This window comes from Mauremys mutica, chromosome 3 (genome assembly GCF_020497125.1).
Source record: "Mauremys mutica isolate MM-2020 ecotype Southern chromosome 3, ASM2049712v1, whole genome shotgun sequence".
Lineage (NCBI taxonomy): Eukaryota > Metazoa > Chordata > Testudines > Geoemydidae > Mauremys > Mauremys mutica.
The window spans coordinates 84468971-84485794 of NC_059074.1; the positions used below are offsets into that span (position 1 = coordinate 84468971).

General features: G+C 42.9%; 1 protein-coding gene across 1 annotated transcript in view; it reads left to right on the plus strand.

Moving 5' to 3' along the window:
* Nucleotides 1-493: 493 nt before the first annotated feature.
* Nucleotides 494-16824, plus strand: part of GPR6 (G protein-coupled receptor 6) — a 44778-nt gene continuing 28447 nt past the window's right edge. Inside the window, exon 1 of the mRNA XM_045009557.1 lies at nucleotides 494-617. The gene's annotated coding sequence lies outside the window, so the exon portion shown is untranslated. The remainder of the gene's footprint in view (nucleotides 618-16824) is intronic.

The window sequence follows — 16824 nt, forward strand, 5'->3', positions numbered from 1 at the left end:
TATTCATATATTTGGGCAATTGTTAGACCACTGTTGAAAATATCTATATTTTTAGGTTTATCAGGAAATGTGAAATAAGAAAATCTCATTCTTTTTATTGTAACCCTGGCTGGAATCCTGAGAGCTCAGTGATAAATTCTTTGTTATAGGTTTGAAGTCAATAGGACTACGTAGGAGCATAAAATTAAGCAAATGCTTAAATGCTTTGATGGCTAGGATCTAATGTGCTCAGCAATTTGTAGCATTGAATCTGTGCTTCTTTATCTTTATCCCCTTGAGTCCTGTATAGACTAAGAAACAGAACTGTTTTTGACCAGTTCAGAGATTCAATTTCATAGTGTAGACAGGGTTTTATGGGTTTTAATACCTTTGTTCTGATCTTGCCCAGATCGATCTCTTGTATTCAAATTTTACTGCTGAACTGCACTTCCTCATTAATCTGAAATTTCTAATGATCCAATATGGCTAAAATATTATTAAACATTTATTTTGATTATAATTCGCTTTCTGTTTCTGTCTTGACTTCAGTGGAATTACATTATCGTAATACCAGCAGAAAAGAGTCTGACGGATCAGGACCTAATTGTCTGAGTTGGAATTCTGTCTACAGATACAGTGTAAGTTTCTGTTTATAATTTTAAATCTAAATCACAAAATTTTTCTTCTTACTCTTTGCCTTTTCTCGATGATTATGTATATGGTATTTTATTTTGTTAAAGCGGTGAAATCCTAGTCCCATTGACTTCAATGGCAGAACTCCTATTGGCTTTGCTGGGACAGAATTTAACCTCAGAACTTCTGTTGGAAGTAATTTTGAAGAAGACTGTGAAGTGAGAATTTAATTTAACAGCACTAAATTGCAAGAGTTGAACTTCACATTTATTCTGTTGTTTTGTAAGAAATTTAATTTTTCAGGAAAGTCCTGATAAAATCAAATATCAGGTTTGTAATGATGCTGTTTTGTTTATAGCTTTCTCCCTCATACAGCATTTTTGATCAGGGCATTCTGCAACCTCCAGACATCCATAACTCTTTAAAAAGGTGAAAGAGAGAGTGGGGGTGAGGGGAAGCTAGTCTTTGAGAGCCTGATTCGGTTACCCATGATCTCGCTGAGTTTCACCTTCTTCTGTGAGTAATTTCTCTATTTCAATGGGACTATTCATGGAGCAAGTTACTGTTCAGCATGAGTAAGATACTCTGGTCCTGAATAAATATAAGGGATAGATTTATAGATTATGCAAGACGCACTTAAAGACTATAGTATAAAGCAATTGAAAGAAATGTGAAGATGACATTATAGAGGTCTGCAATCAGCCTAGGGGCCAGATTTTTAAAGGGATTTAAGCAGTGCTTAATTTGTAATGGAAGAGGTGCCAGGGCTCAAGCTGGGTGGTGGGAAAGCGGTGGCTGCTGGCTGGGTGCCCAGCTCTGAAGGCAGTGCCACAGCCAGCAGCAGCGCAGAAGTAAGGGTGGCATGGTATGGTGTATTGCCACCCTTACTCTGTGCTGTTCCTGGCAGCAGGGTCGGCTCCAGGCCCCAGCACACCAAGCGCATGCTTGGGGCGGCATGCCGCGGGGGGCACTCTGCCGGTCGCCGGGAGAGCGGCAGGCAGGCAGCCTTCGGCGGCGGCATGCCTGAGGAGGGTCCACCGAAGCCACAGGACCAGCAGAGTGCCCCCCGCGGCATGCTGCTGTGCTTGAGGCGGCGAAATGTCTAGAGCTGTCAGTGGTGCTGCCTTCAGAGCTAGGTGGCCAGAGAGTGGCAGCTGCTGGTCGGGAGCCCAGAGATGCTGGGACTATGAACTGCCAAGCCTAGAGGTGCTGGGGCTCAGTCCCGGCAAGCCCCAGCACAAATTAAGTACTGGTTTTAGGTGTTGTTCAGCTGAGCAGAGCAACACCTAACCCCTAGGCTAGTGCCACTGCCTAATGGAATTTTCAGCGCCAAATTAGGTGGCTTTGTGCTACCTGGGACCCCTAAAGAGTGCAGAGGGATAGTTGATTGCCTATGAAAGGGATTTTCAGAAGCTGGCCCCCTGAATGGGGAGGTGCATAAACTAGTCTGGAGAGGGATTTAGCTGCTTAAGGGATGACCTCAATGCTTGGCTGATGGGCCAGAGATAGACGCCTCCCTCCACTCAGGATCCTCAGCTGCTAACCCACTCCCAGAGGTGAACACTAAGCCATGTCAGCCACTTAGGTAGTCCATGCCTTGTCCCAGCAGCCAAAACCATCTGTCTGTCTCTTTCTCTGTCTCCTGCTCATGTGCAATATCTCTTATATTCACCCTACATTTCCCTGAGTCTTGGGCTGTCTTTTATGCAGGTGGTGTGATGCCCCTCCACTTATCAGTGGCCTGCATCTGGCCCTCCTGCTGTGGGGTCTGACTGATAGCAAGTCTTAGCTGTGCTCAGAGTATCTCTGCAGGATCAGGTTCCCCCAATGAGATAGCCATTCCCTCACCTAGTGTAAAAATCCCACTTCAGGGCCCCTGGGGCATCGGCTTGAGCTGGAGCTCTGAGCAGTTTATTAGCTGTGAGGTGACATCAGGGCATAGGCCATTTTAAAAATGGCATTTGATGGAAATGGTGGCACTTTTGGGGGTTAGGTGGTAGCTGAACTGTGGTTTTGAAATTGTCAATGGCTCCTCTGTGATGGCCACTATCTGCCTGTTTAGGGGCCTAAATCCCTTAAAAATCTGGCCCTAGATCCCAAAGATTCAGATTGTGTGCTCACTTGTCTGGCTAGTTTGTACAACAATTAATTTATGATAATCAGACTGAGATTAGGACTGCAAAATAAACATCACATATAAATTGCAATGCAACTAACACTGTCATGAAGACACAAAAGGAGAACATAGTCACCATTTTTTTTAATGAAATGATGGATCAGAGTTTCACCTGCATGAAAATGAAGGATTACACTGTGACAATCAAATATATGAGGAAGCATGTAAATACATAATGAAACTGGGCACTAACAGTACTGTACAAGTACAATAAGTCCTACAGTGATCACAAAAAGAGACATACTGATATCTTTTGAATAAAGATGACTGGAAGCAGGACATAGCTATCCCTGAAGGACCATCAAGTAAAGTGCTGTCTGCAGTATTAGAGAGTGATTCATGGGTTCACAGCAAGATAATCAGCTCTAATAGAGGTGAATGTATGACCGGAATCAGCATTTAATACTTTTATTCAGCATCTTCTGAACAGAACTGTCTTCTTGTTGCAATTTTTGCACAGTACTGGAAATAATAACCTTTACTTTAGTGCTTATATTTAGCCAGATCAGCACTGTGTGTTCCACAATTAGGCTTTGAAAGGGATATTCAATATTGGATGATAATTTGCTAGGCCACCAGGATGAAGAGTAAAGTCTTGGGGATAGGCATTACCACAGCTGTTTTAAAAGTGACCTGTAAATAATTTTTGAAGACCCAATAAGTTTTCCTGTCTGTGCTGGATGTTTCAAAATAACCATGATAACTGAGAGTATCATAGAGCGGCCCCAATTGCAACACACTCTTGTGGCAGGCTAAACACAAGTGCATCTGCCTCAGTTTTCCCCCCTGGTAACCCAAGGATTCTACTTCAATAATACCCTTCCTTGGGGCCAATGTGTTAGCAAAACCATACTGCAAATCAGTCCATAACAACAGTCTCACATGTGGTCCATTTGTCACCCCAGTGCATGTAGTCCTTAAAACCCCATGACGTGATGCCCACACATACCAACATCTTCCACCACACCTAGGATCTTTTTCAGTCCTCTTCTGTCCCTCTGCCAGATCAGCCATCCCAGCCCTTCTAGCTAGAGTGGAACCTCCCTCTCCCCAATAAGGATCCCCACAGCCTCTCTACTGAGAGATCAGTCTCATCACTTATTCTCTTGGTCCAGCTCTGCGGTGCGGAGGTGGTGGCAGGTAAGCCCCTCCACTCTGCCTCTCCAGCTTAGAGACAACAGACAACTGACAACTCCCTCTGCTACTCCTTCCTTCAGCCCTCTCCAGTCCTCTTGCCCTGGCTTTGTGACTTGGGTAGGTCAGTCAGCAAAGCCCTCTTGCTGCTCTCCTGCCTTCAGCCTTCCCCCAGTAGCATCTTCTGGCTCTGAGAGCTCTGAGCTCCTGCCAATCTCCTCCTCCCAGACAGCTCTGACTCACCAGGTCTATCCCTCACCAGGTTTCCCTGGTCCTTTATAGCCACCAAGTGTTGCCCTGCCCTATTAATTGGCCAAGTGGAAACACAGGTTCAGCATCCCTCTGCTAGAACAAATTTCATTTACAGGGATCAGCCACCCTGTGACAGAGAGTCTGAGTCCATTTCTCAGTACTGGTGTATTCAGTTCTCACCATCTTTATCCAGGATAGCAGTTCTCTTAAACCATAGATGTCATATTCCATTCAATGGCTTTGAGATGTCTCATCCATGTGCCCACCCTTATTTGTGAAATTGTAGACCATAATGATATGTCTAACATCTGGTCTCTCTTTCCAGTGTTCCATATGCTGGTGGAATGTTAAGGTTGTACAGCTGAACTCTTTAAGAAAAAAGTGTATGTTTTATAGTACTGGGTAAAATCATGTGCCCACAAAATTAAAGACTTTATTGTAATGCAAGCACCTGAGTAAATTTGGCTGCCTTTGGCTTTCCTGTGATGGATTTTGGGTGACTTCTGTCCAGTTTCTAATGGAGAGATATATAGTATCATAAAAACCAGACCCAAATCTACTTGGTGTTTAAAAATCCATTCAGAACAGGCATATTCATAATATTATGTCCATCTGCTTTCAGGCATCCACCAGTAACTCAAAGCTTGTATTCATCCTATGGTAGACTTGTACTTCGTAAAATCAGTATTTGAATTTATTATGCCATTGATCTTAACATTTTATAAATTGCTACAAAGATTAAAAATCAAGAAGTTAAGTGAGATAACTGTTGCAGGAAAATGATGGCATGTACAGATACACTTTTCTCAAGGTTAAGAGCCAAAGAGTAATTAGGGGGAGCTGGTCAGATTTTAGGTTAACTGGCTGGTAACCACACTGAACCCCAAAGATTCTGGACCTTTAGTGCTGAGTAGCTGTTTATAAAATGTATTAAAACATTTAATCAAAGAAATCAAATCAGGAAAATGTATCACCAAAGCTAAGCTATCATTAACAACATTAAACTAAACTAGAAATAAAATATTACAACTATCAAAATCAGATCAAGATCCAATCAAGATATTAAATAAAATAAGTCTCAATATTGAAATGGAATTAAATTATCAATTATGTTAACTCGTGAAACGAATACCAAAAATAATCCTTATACATTAAAAGAAAATGTTTCAAAAAGGTGACTGTCCTTTTGATCATAAATCCCAACTAAAGAACTTTACCAAAGTCTATCAAATCTGGTCAAGGGCTTAAAATTGAAGCTGGTCAAGGGTTTAACATTGAAACCAAATTTCTGATGTCTGAACCACAACCTCAGGACCAATTTTATAAAGCTTTCTCCTTAGAATTCTAGTCCTATATAGTAGCTAACCCTTTCCTCCCCCTTCAAAAGTAGAGATATTATTCAACCAACTTTAACAAAACACTTTTGATAACAAAAGCTTGACAATTCCTTTTTACCAGCAACTATAGATGACAATGACAAGTCTCTCAGAACTTTTAAAGAGAACACGTGCTAATGAATAATTCTGAGACACAACTTTTAGGGCTGTTTAAACCAACAGAGCCCCCTTTTTTTTTCCTGGCAGCTTTTCAATATGGACTTTATGGGTTCTCTGACACAAGCACATGTGCACAACCCTAAAATTAAAGAATATAAAATGGTTGGGACATCTTCCAGCTTAAAAACAAACAAACAAAAAATAGAAAGAGAAAAAATAAGATGCTTAAGAAAATGGGGGTTAAAAATTCTTCAGATCTTGCAGTCTCATGGATTCCTACAGAGTAGGAGCTAGAACGCCGATAAAGAAAGTAGGCGGTGATGATCTGCTGGCACAGTGGTTCTCATCAGTGGACTTTCTTCAGGTACAGAAGGAGACTGGTCAAAGGCTGGAGTGGCCTGTTTGAGATTGTGGCCTCCTCTCCCCTAAGTGATTGGTTGGTTGGTTGGTTTTACCAACATAGTTGTTACTGGAGCATTTAGTGCATTTATTCAAATGTCTTGTTGACCTGAATGGCAGGGCTTCTCTGTCTTACCCTGGATTCGTCTTGTTTGTAAACTTTGCTTACTTAACCTTGCAGCACTTCTCTCCGAGGTCTTCAGTCAAATCAGGTATGAAGCCTACCTTGGAGGCATGCAGCTCGGTCCAGTCTCATTCAGATTGGGTTATCCTTAATGAGTGTCAGTTTTGGAAAAGTCACATTTAAATCAGCAATTTTAAGAGTATTCAGTGTTTGCATTCAAGTCTGCGAATCCCTCTCCCCTCCAAAAAATACCAAAAATCTGGATGGATGAGATCACTTTTGAGGAAGCTGGCATGGTCTTATCTGAGTAAACAGGTCTTGAGATGACACTGTCACCAGTTTTTGGAAAGTTCAATATAAAAATGCTATAAAAATTGCTGATTGAAAAAAGAACCCTAGCAACAGTCACTCAATATTCTTTCATCAGCAAAATTAAAAATAAATACAACTTCATGTTCAGTTTCATCACCTCCAGTTCCTTCTGAGGAACAAGGCTTTTACAGAACAGTCAGTTTAACTTCTGTACCTGGAAAAATAATGCGACAAATAATTAAGCAATCAGTTTGCAAGCATCTATAAGATAATAAGGTGATAAGTAACAGTCAGCATGGATTTGTCAAGAACAAATCATGTCAAACCAACCTGAGAGCTTTCTTTGACAGGGTAACAAGCCTTGTCAGTTGGGCAAGCAGCAGACATGGTATATTTTGACTTTAGTAACATTTTTGATACTGTCTCACAACCTTATAAACAACCTAGGGAAATGCAACTTAGATGGAGCTACTATAAGATAGGTGCATAACTGATTGGAAAACCATTCCCAGAAAGTAGTTATCAGTGGTTCACAGTCATGCTGGAAGGGCATAACAAGTGGGGTCCCGCAGGTATCAGTTCTGGGTCTGGTTCCATTCAATGTCTTAATCAATTATTTAGATAATGGCATAGAGAGTATACTTATAAAGTTTGTGGACGATACCAAGCTGGGAGGGGTTGCAAGTGCTTTGGCAATAGGATTACAATTCAAAATGCTCTGGACAAACTGGAGAAATGGTCTGAAGTAAACAGGATGAAATTAAATAAGGACAAATGCAAAGTGCTCCACTTAGGAAGGAACAATCAGTTGCACACATACAAAATGAGAAATGACTGCTTAGGAAGGAGTACTGCAGAAAGGGATCTGGGCATCATAGTGGACCACAAGCTAAATATAAGTCAACAGTGTAACACTGTTGCAAAAAAAGCAAACAACATTCTGGGATCTATTAGTAGGTGTGTTGTAAGCAAGACACGAGAAATAATTCTTCCGCTCTATTCTGCACTGATTAGGCCTCAACTAGAGTATTGTGTCCAATTCTGGGTGCCACATTTCAGGAAAGATGTGGGCAAGTTGGAGAAAGTCCAGAGAAGAGTAACAAAAATGATTAAAGGTCTAGAAAACATGACCTATGAGGGAAGATTGGAAAAAAAATGTGTTTGTTTAGTCTGAAAAAGAGAAGACTGAGAGGGGACATGATAACAGTTTTCAAGTACATAAAAGATTGTTACAAGGAGGAGGGAGAAAAATTGTTCTTCTTAACCTCTGAGAATAGGACAAGAAGCAATGGGCTTAAATTGCAGCAACAGAGGTTTAGGTTGGACAATAGGAAAAACTTCCTAACTGCCAGGGTGGTTAAGCACTGGAATGAATTGCCTAGGGAGGTGGTGGAATCTCCATCATTGGAGATTTTTAAGAGCAGGTTAGACAAATACCTGTCAGGAATGGTCTAGATAATACTTAGTTCTGCTGGGAGTGCTGGGGAGTGGGTTAGATGACTTCTTGAGGTCCCTTTCAGTCCTATGATTCTATGATTTTCAGTAATGTTTCTGTTTTGGAATTGGGCTGTAAGTCAAACAGCTTATCTCTGCAATCTTCAGCTTCATAAAAGAAAGTTATTTTAAAGATCATCATGATGAAACACATTTCAAACAATTTGTATTAATAAAAGTTATTAAACTTTATATAGGATATGTTTTTCTACATAAACGATTCCTTTCACTAATGTCTTTACTTAGAGAGCACACAAACTTTCTGTATGATGCCAAGGAAGATCTCATCTCTCTCCCCTACTTGCAGTCATTAAAACAATTTCAGTCCTGTGGCACAGAGGGACAGTGAGCCAGCTGATGATTCCCCTCTCCTACCCTGATTTAAAGATCATAGTTAGGAAGACAAGAATGCAGTTTGGAGCACTTCTGATCCGTGGTAATCTCCAGTTGCTCCAAAGGCCCAGGAGGGGTGAGGTGGGGTCGGGTGGGGGCTGTTGACAGCTGACATAGTTTAGATTAGTCAAATGGCTGCTCCAAACTATGCCAGGACCACAGAGCCAGAAGCCACTTCCTGGAGTTCCCCCCCGCCCCCACCCTTCAGTGGTATACAATGTATAGTAAGCACATCTGAGAATCTGGCCCAAAGTGTCTCATGGAAGTCATCCCAGATTTATGATAGAGTTCAAATGGATTTCCATGTCCAATGCAAAGACATATAGCACTCTTGTCATATGTAGGGGATATACAGCTCATGAACATTTCTTTTTGCGAACAGGGGCTAACAGAGCTTTGCAAGGGAGTTCTCCAGGTGAAGGAGGAGCAAATACAGCACCCTTGGAGTAAGTGGCTGTCTGTAGTTTGTGTTTGGGGGTTACTTGCTGTGAGCTGAGCTTGTGTTTGTCTGTCTGGTTGGTTGGTTGGTTGAAGGACCATGTGCTGTGGCTGGCAGTTGGAAGCTGTGAGCTTCAAAGTAAGATTTGAAAGCTAGAAGCCTCTGTTAATTATCTGAGCCTTAGTCAGTGAGTGGGGCTATCAAGAAGGCCAGGGCTTTATAAAGAAGTGTGCAAGCAAACAGGGGCTGCTAACAGAGTTTCGCAAGGGAGTTTGGAAGGGGAGTGGGAAGGGGGCAAGGTTCACGTGCTGTTCTTTAAAACCTGTAAACTAAACTACATTCAAAACATCTTTCATTAACTAGGTAGCTGCAGGAGACAATGCAGGCAGAAGCACAGCAGCAGAGTGGGGGCTATCCAGTTTATTGCGCTGAGTGCAGCATGTATGATTACCTGCCCTGTGGGAGGGTGGCATATATGTGCATTCGATGCAAGGAGCTCTTGGCCCTTGGAGATCGCGTACGGGCTTTGGAGGCCAGGGTGGCGGAACTGGAGGAGCTAAGGGAGGCAGAGAGGTATGTTGATGAGGCTTTCTGGGACACTGTAGAATTGTCCCACCTCTGGTCAGACAGTCCCTGTGCTGTTGAGGAGGATGAAAGGCCCAGGGAAGCAGAGCAGTCAACGGGAGCAGAGGGAAACCTTCCCATAGTTGGGACCCTCCTTCCAGATGATGTTAGGGTATCCTCTCGCACTGAGGTTACCTCTCCAGGGGAGGGAACTCCAGTTACTAGGAAAAGGCAGGTGTTAGTAATGGGAGATTCGATAATTAGAAACATAGATAGCTGGGTTTGTGATGACCGGGAGAACTGTATGGTGACTTGCCTGCCTGGTGCGAAGGTTGCGGATCTCTCGAGGCATCTAGACAGACTATGTGTAGTGCTGGGGAGGAGCCGGTGGTCATGGTACATGTAGGTACCAATGACATAGGGAAGGGTAGGAGAGACGTCCTGGATGCCAAATTTAGGCTGCTAGGGAAGAGACTGAAATCCAGGACCTCTATGGTGGCATTCTCAGAAATGCTCCCAGTTCCACGCGCAGGGCCAGGTAGGCAGGCAGAGCTTCAGAGTCTCAATGCGTGGATGAGACGATGGTGTAGAGAGGAGGGGTTTAGATTCATTAGGAACAGGGGAAACTTTTGGGATGGAGGGAGCCTATACAGGAGAGATGGGCTCCACCTAAACCAAAGTGGAACTAGACTGCTGGCACTTAACATTAAAAAGGTTGTAGAGCAGTTTTTAAACTAGGAGATGGGGGAAAGCCGACTGCAGAGGAGTTAGTGGATCGCACAGAGACCTCTCTTAGAGGAGAGAGTATTGATAGAGATTCTCTAGGTTATAGTCAGGAGCAGAGGATAGAAGAGGATAATGTAAGGGCCAGATCAGACGAGAAACATTCACATAAAGAATCGGACACATCAGAAAAGGGCAGACAAATAAACAGTGACAAGTTTTTAAAGTGCTTGTACACAAATGCTAGAAGTCTAAATAATAAGATGGGTGAACTAGAGTGCCTCATGATAAAGGAGGATATTGATATAATAGGCATCACAGAAACCTGGTGGACTGAGGACAATCAATGGGACACAATCATTCTGGGGTACAAAGTATATCAGAAGGACAGAACAGGTTGTGCTGGGGGTGGGTGGGGGAATGGCACTATATGTGAAAGAAAATGTAGAATCAAATGAAGTAAAAATCTTCAGTGAATCCACGTGTTCTATAGAATCTCTATGGATAGTAATTTCATGCTCTAATAAGAATATAACATTAGGGATCTATTATTGACCACCTGACCAGGACAGTGATAGTGATGGTGAAATGCTAAGGAAAATTGGAGAGGCTATCAAAATTAAGAACTAAATAATAGTGTGGGATTTCAATTATCCCCATATTGACTGAGAACATGTCACCTCAGGATGAAATGCAGAGACAAAATTTCTCGATACTTTAAATGACTGCTTCTTGGAGCAGCTGGTACAGGAACCCACAAGGGGAGAGGCAACTCTTGTTTTAGTCCTGAGTGGAGCGCAGGAGCTGGTCCAAGAGACAACTATAACAGGACCGCTTGGAAATAGTGACCATAATATAATAACATTTAACATCCCTATGGTGGGAAGAACATCTCAACAGCCCAACACTGGGGCATTTAATTTCAAAAAGGGGAACTATGCAAAAATGAGGGGGTTAGTTAAACAGAAATTAAAAGGTACAATGACTAAAGTGAAATCCCTGGAAGCTGCATGGGCGCTTTTTTAAAACACCATAATAGAGGCCCAACTTAAATGTATACCCCAAATTAAGAAACACAATAAAAGAACTAAAAAAGGGCCACTGTGATGTAACAACCATGTAAAAGAAGCAGTGAGACATGAAAAAGGCATCTTTTAAAAAGTGGAAGTCAAATCCTAGTGAGGTAAATAGAAAGGAGCATAAACACTGCCAAATTAAGTGTAAAAATGTAATAAGAAAAGCGAAAGAAGTTTGAAGAATGGCTAGCCAAAAACTCAAAAGGTAATAAAAAAATGTTTTTTAAGTACATCAGAAGCAGGAAGCCTACTAAACAACCAGTGGGGCCCCTGGATGATCGAGATACAAAAGGAGCACTTAAAGACGATAACATCATTGCGGAGAAACTAAATGGATTCTTTGCTTCAGTCTTCATGGCTGAGGATGTTAGGGAGATTCCCAAAACTGAGCCGGCTTTTGTAGGTGACAAATCTGAGGAACTGTCACAGATTAAAGTGTCACTAGAGGAGGTTTTGGAATTAATTGATAAAATTAACATTAACAAGTCACCGGGACCAGATGGCATTCACCCAAGAGTTCTGAAAGAACTCAAATGTGAAGTTGCGGAACTATTAACTATGGTTTGTAACCTGTCCTTTAAATCAGCTTCTGTACCCAATGACTGGAAGAGAGCTAATGTAACGCCAATATTTAAAAAGGGCTCTAGAGGTGATCCTGGCAATTACCGACCGGTAAGTCTAACATCAGTACCAGGCAAATTATTTGAAACAATAGTAAAGAATAAAATTGTCAGACACATAGAAGAACATAAATTGTTGGGCAAAAGTCAACATGGTTTCTGGAAAGGGAAATGGTGTCTTATTAATCTATTAGAGTTCTTTGAAGGGGTCAATAAACGTGTGGACAAGGGGGATCCAGTGGACATAGTGTACTTAGATTTCCAGAAAGCCTTTGACAAGGTCCCTCACCGAAGGCTCTTACGTAAATTAAGTTGTCACAGGATAAAAGGGAAGGTCCTTTCATAGATTGAGAACTGGTTAAAAGACAGGGAACAAAGGGGAGGAATAAATGGTAAATTCTCAGAATGGAGAGGGGTAACTAGTGGTGTTCCCCAAGGGTCTGTCCTAGGACCAATCCTATTCAACTTATTCATAAATGATCTGGAGAAAGGGGTAAACAGTGAGGTGGCAAAGTTTGCAGATGATACTAAACTGCTCAAGATAGTTAAGACCAAAGCAGACTGTGAAGAATTTCAAAAAGATCTCACAAAACTAAGTGATTGGGCAACAAAATGGCAAATGAAATTTTAATGTGGATAAATGTAAAGTAATGCACATTGGAAAAAATAACCCCAACTATACATACAATATGATGGGGGCTAATTTAGCTACAACGAATCAGGAAAAAGATCTTGGAGTCATCGTGGATAGTTCTCTGAAGACATCCACGCAGTGTGCAGCGGCAGTCAAAAAAGCAAACAGGATGTTAGGAATCATCCAAAAAGGGATAGAGAATAAATTATTGCCCTTATATAAATCGATGGTACATCCACATCTTGAATGCTGCGTACAGATGTGGTCTCATCTCAATAAAGATATACTGGCACTAGAAAAGGTTCAGAGAAGGGCAACTAAAATGATTATGGGTTTGGAACGGGTCCCATATGAGGAGAGATTAAAGAGGCTAGGATTTTTCAGCTTGGAAAAGAGGAGACTAAGGGGGGGGTGGAATATGATAGAGGTATATAATATCATGAGTGATGCGGAGAAAGTGGATAAGGAAAAGTTATTTACTTATTCCCATAATACAAGAACTAGGGGCCACCAAATGAAATTAATGGGCAGCAGGTTTAAAACAAATACAAGGAAGTTCTTCTTCACACAGAGCCCAGTCAACTTGTGGAACTCCTTGCCTGAGGAGGTTGTGAAGGCTAGGACTATAACAAGGTTTAAAAGAGAACTGGATAAATTCATGGAGGTTAAGTCCATTAATGGCTATTAGCCAGGATGGGTAAGGAATGGTATCCCTAGCCTCTGTTTGTCAGAGGATGGAGATGGATGGCAGGAGAGAGATCACTTGATCATTACCTGTTAGGTTCACTCCCTCTGGGGCACCTGGCATTGGCCACTGTCGGTAAACAGGATACTGGGTTGGATGGACCTTTGGTCTGACCCAGTATGGCCGTTCTTATGTTCTCACTGAGGAAATTTCAAATGCTTTTTACAGTCAAAATGGATGGGATCTAGGTCAATTTGTAATTTTTTCATAATTATGCTTTTAAATTTTACATATTTGCATTAATAGACTGCTGATTAGTACATTTGAGAAATTCAAATAAATGAATATAACCTAATTAGAACTCTGGAAATGGATGTCCTTTTAATAGGTCAATGGTTGTAAAGTGCTTTGAACATACAATGTAAGTATTAAGTATCATTGTTATTATTCATCCATTAGGTTTAATTCTTTCTGCACCCAAAACCTAGCATGTTGTTGTCCTTCAATACCTGTGGATCATACAAACGGTTTGTTTGTTATCCGTATATGTTTTATAAAATAAAAGTAAACATAAAAATAAAGGGATTGAGGGTAGTCTGAGCAAAATGGCTGTGATCAGAGGAAATTCCATTTTGCTGTGTGATGCCAGGAATAAATGACAAACTGTGACTATCAGAACTGAGTAAATGTTAAATCTGGCCTGTGCTCCTCACTATCTGCACATGTAGTTTGGCAGATGGGATTAGAGATTCATAATGGAATTAAGATGTTTTTGCCTGTGGAATTATGTTTCTGCTACACCTGAGGAGACCGGAAAATTATTTTCACAAGTCAGCTCAAATTCAGTTGGAAGAAATCCCTTTGAAGTCAGTGGTAATTTGACCATTGCTTTCAATGATTCAGGATTTCATCTGTTAACTTTTGTGGAACAGACTATGAATATGACTATAAACAATGGCTATCTGATTTTTATTATGATAATTGTAAGATCTTAGCTTGTGCCTATGTTACTGTGACTTATATTCCCATACCAGGGGACATAATTATTTTGATATGCACCTCAACAGTAGATGGATAATTGTCCCTGTCACTTTGTCACTAGAGGGGGAGAGACTTTACTACAACAAATGCAGATCAGTGAATTACTTTATGCAATTTTGACTCCTGGAACTATGACCCTCTTTAATTACATGGAGGAAATGGAAATTGAATGTTTAGCCTAACAAAAAAATAGTTTGAGAGGGGACTTGATGATAGTTTATAAGTACCTTCGCAGGGAGAAAATACAGATTCCTAAAGGGCTCTTTAATCTAGCGGAGAACTGCATAGTAGGTACAACTGGATGGGAGATGAAGCTAAACAAATTAAAATTAGAAATTAGACCCACGCTTTTAACAATGATGGTGATTAACTACTGGACCAAACTACTAAGAGAACTGGTGAATTTTCTCTGTCTTGATGTCATATCAAGACAGGATGCTTTTCTGGAAGATATGCTTTTGTGAAACACAAGTTATTGGGTTTAGCAGAGGGGTAACTGAATAAAATATATTTTATAAGATAGACGTTTTGATGACCCATATGGTTTCTCTTTCTGTATCTGGGAGCATGGATAAATGTAAATTAGTTAAATCTCATTTATTGATCCTATAGTACAGGGGTTGGCAACCTATGGCACGTGTGCCAAAGACAGCACGCGAGCTGATTTTTAATGGCACGCAGCTGCCTGCCGGGGTCCCGGCTGCTGGCTCCGCTCAGCCCACTGCCAAACCCAGACCGGCAGCGGGCTGGGTGGGGCCGGCGGCTGGGACCCGGGCAGGCAGCAGCGTGCCATTAAAAATCCTGCCTGGCCCAGCCTGCTCTTCTCCACCCACCGCTCTCTCCTGCAGGGGCAGGGGGCAGAAGCTTGGTCCTGTTGGCTGCTGCTGCAGGGCAGCCTCCACCGGCAGCCAAGCTCCCTCCTTCCCCACCTTTTCCCCAGTGTGCTGGGTTCCTGCCCCTCCTCCTCTCCATCCCTGCAACCGAACAGCTGATGGCCCTGGAGAGGGACGGGGAGAAGCAGAGCCAGAACCGCAGACTCAGCGTGCTTGCTGCTCCGGAGAAGAGGCAGGGATGAGGCCTTGGAGAAGGAGGGTGGAATCAGGGCAACATCCCCTCCAGCCCCCTGCCGTGAGCCGCTCAGGGCAGGGGGCTGGGAGCATCCCCATGACTCCAGCCCACACCCCCAGCCCTGACTCCTGAACCCCTCACACCTGCCAGCCCTGTCCCCTGCACCCCCCTCACACACAGCCCCCTACCCTGACCCCTGCATCCACCCACGACCCCAGCCCTGACTGCGGCACCCTCACACATACCCAGCTCCCCAAGCTCCATGCCTTGACTCCTGCACCCCCTTCACACACACCCAGCCCTCTGCCCTGACTTCTGCACCCTCCTCACATGCCCCCCATCCCCCTGCCCTGACTCTTTCACCTCCCACATCCCCCACCCCCACCCTGAGCACCGAACGGAAGCTCCTGCACCACCACCACCCCATTCCCACCTGCATCCCTCACACCAAATGGGAGCTGCCCAGGTAAGCGCTCCACACCCAAACCTCCTGCCCCAACCCTGAGCCCCGTCCCTCATTCTAGCTCCTGGCCAGACCCTACAGCCCAACCCCCAGCCTGCTCCTTCACCCCCAGCACTGTGCTCAGTGCACTCCCACCCTGAGCTCAGTGCAGAGAGAGAGGAAGAGAATGGGCCAGAACCAGGGAGAAGGTAGGTACCCACTCTATGTTGGCAGGGCTGGGACCCCAGCCCGGCAGCAGGCTGAGTGGGGCTGGCAGCCGGGACCCTGGCTGGCAGGAGCCAGCGGACGGAACCCCAGACCGTCTGGGGTCCCGGCCGCCAGTCCCGTTCAGCCCACTCCTGGCCTAGGTGAACAGAACCCCAGACCAGCAGCGGGCTGAGTGGGCCGGCGCCGTAAGATCAGCATTTTAATTTAATTTTAAATGAAGCGTCTTAAACATTTTGAAAACCTTGTTTACTTTACATACGACAATAGATTAATTATATAATATAGAGAGTTAGAGACAGACCTTCTAAAAAATGTTAAAATGTATTACTGGCATGCCAAACCTTAAATTAGAGTGAATAAATGAAGACTCGGCACACCACTTCTGAAAGGTTGCCGACCCCTGCTATAGTAGCAATGACCGGCACTGACTGCTTTTTTTTTCACCTGTGTCTGGTCAAGAATTTGCAACTATTTCTTTCAGATACATATAGCTCATGCTACCCTAATCCATTCTTTTATCACAGCAAGACTAGATTAATGCAATGTGAATACAGTCATACTTAAATCCATTCAGAAGTTGGAGATAAATAGCCACATGTTGCACTGTTTGCTTTATTGTTTGATTTTTTTTAAGCAATGCATCTTGCCAGGAGCACATGACATCAGGTCTCCGTGATATGCATAGGCTGCTAGTTGGTTTCTGGGAGAAGGTTTAAGTGTTGATTCCAGGGGTGGGTAAACTTTTTGGGCTGAGGGCCACATCTTGCTATGGAAATTGTATGGCGGGCCATGAATGCTCATAAAATTAACAATTCATGTTCAAACAGGGACAACACACACTTGTTTCAAAATTAACACCATTAAAACGATTCTGTTGAACAATACACTGTTAGAAAATTACATTACTGAGCT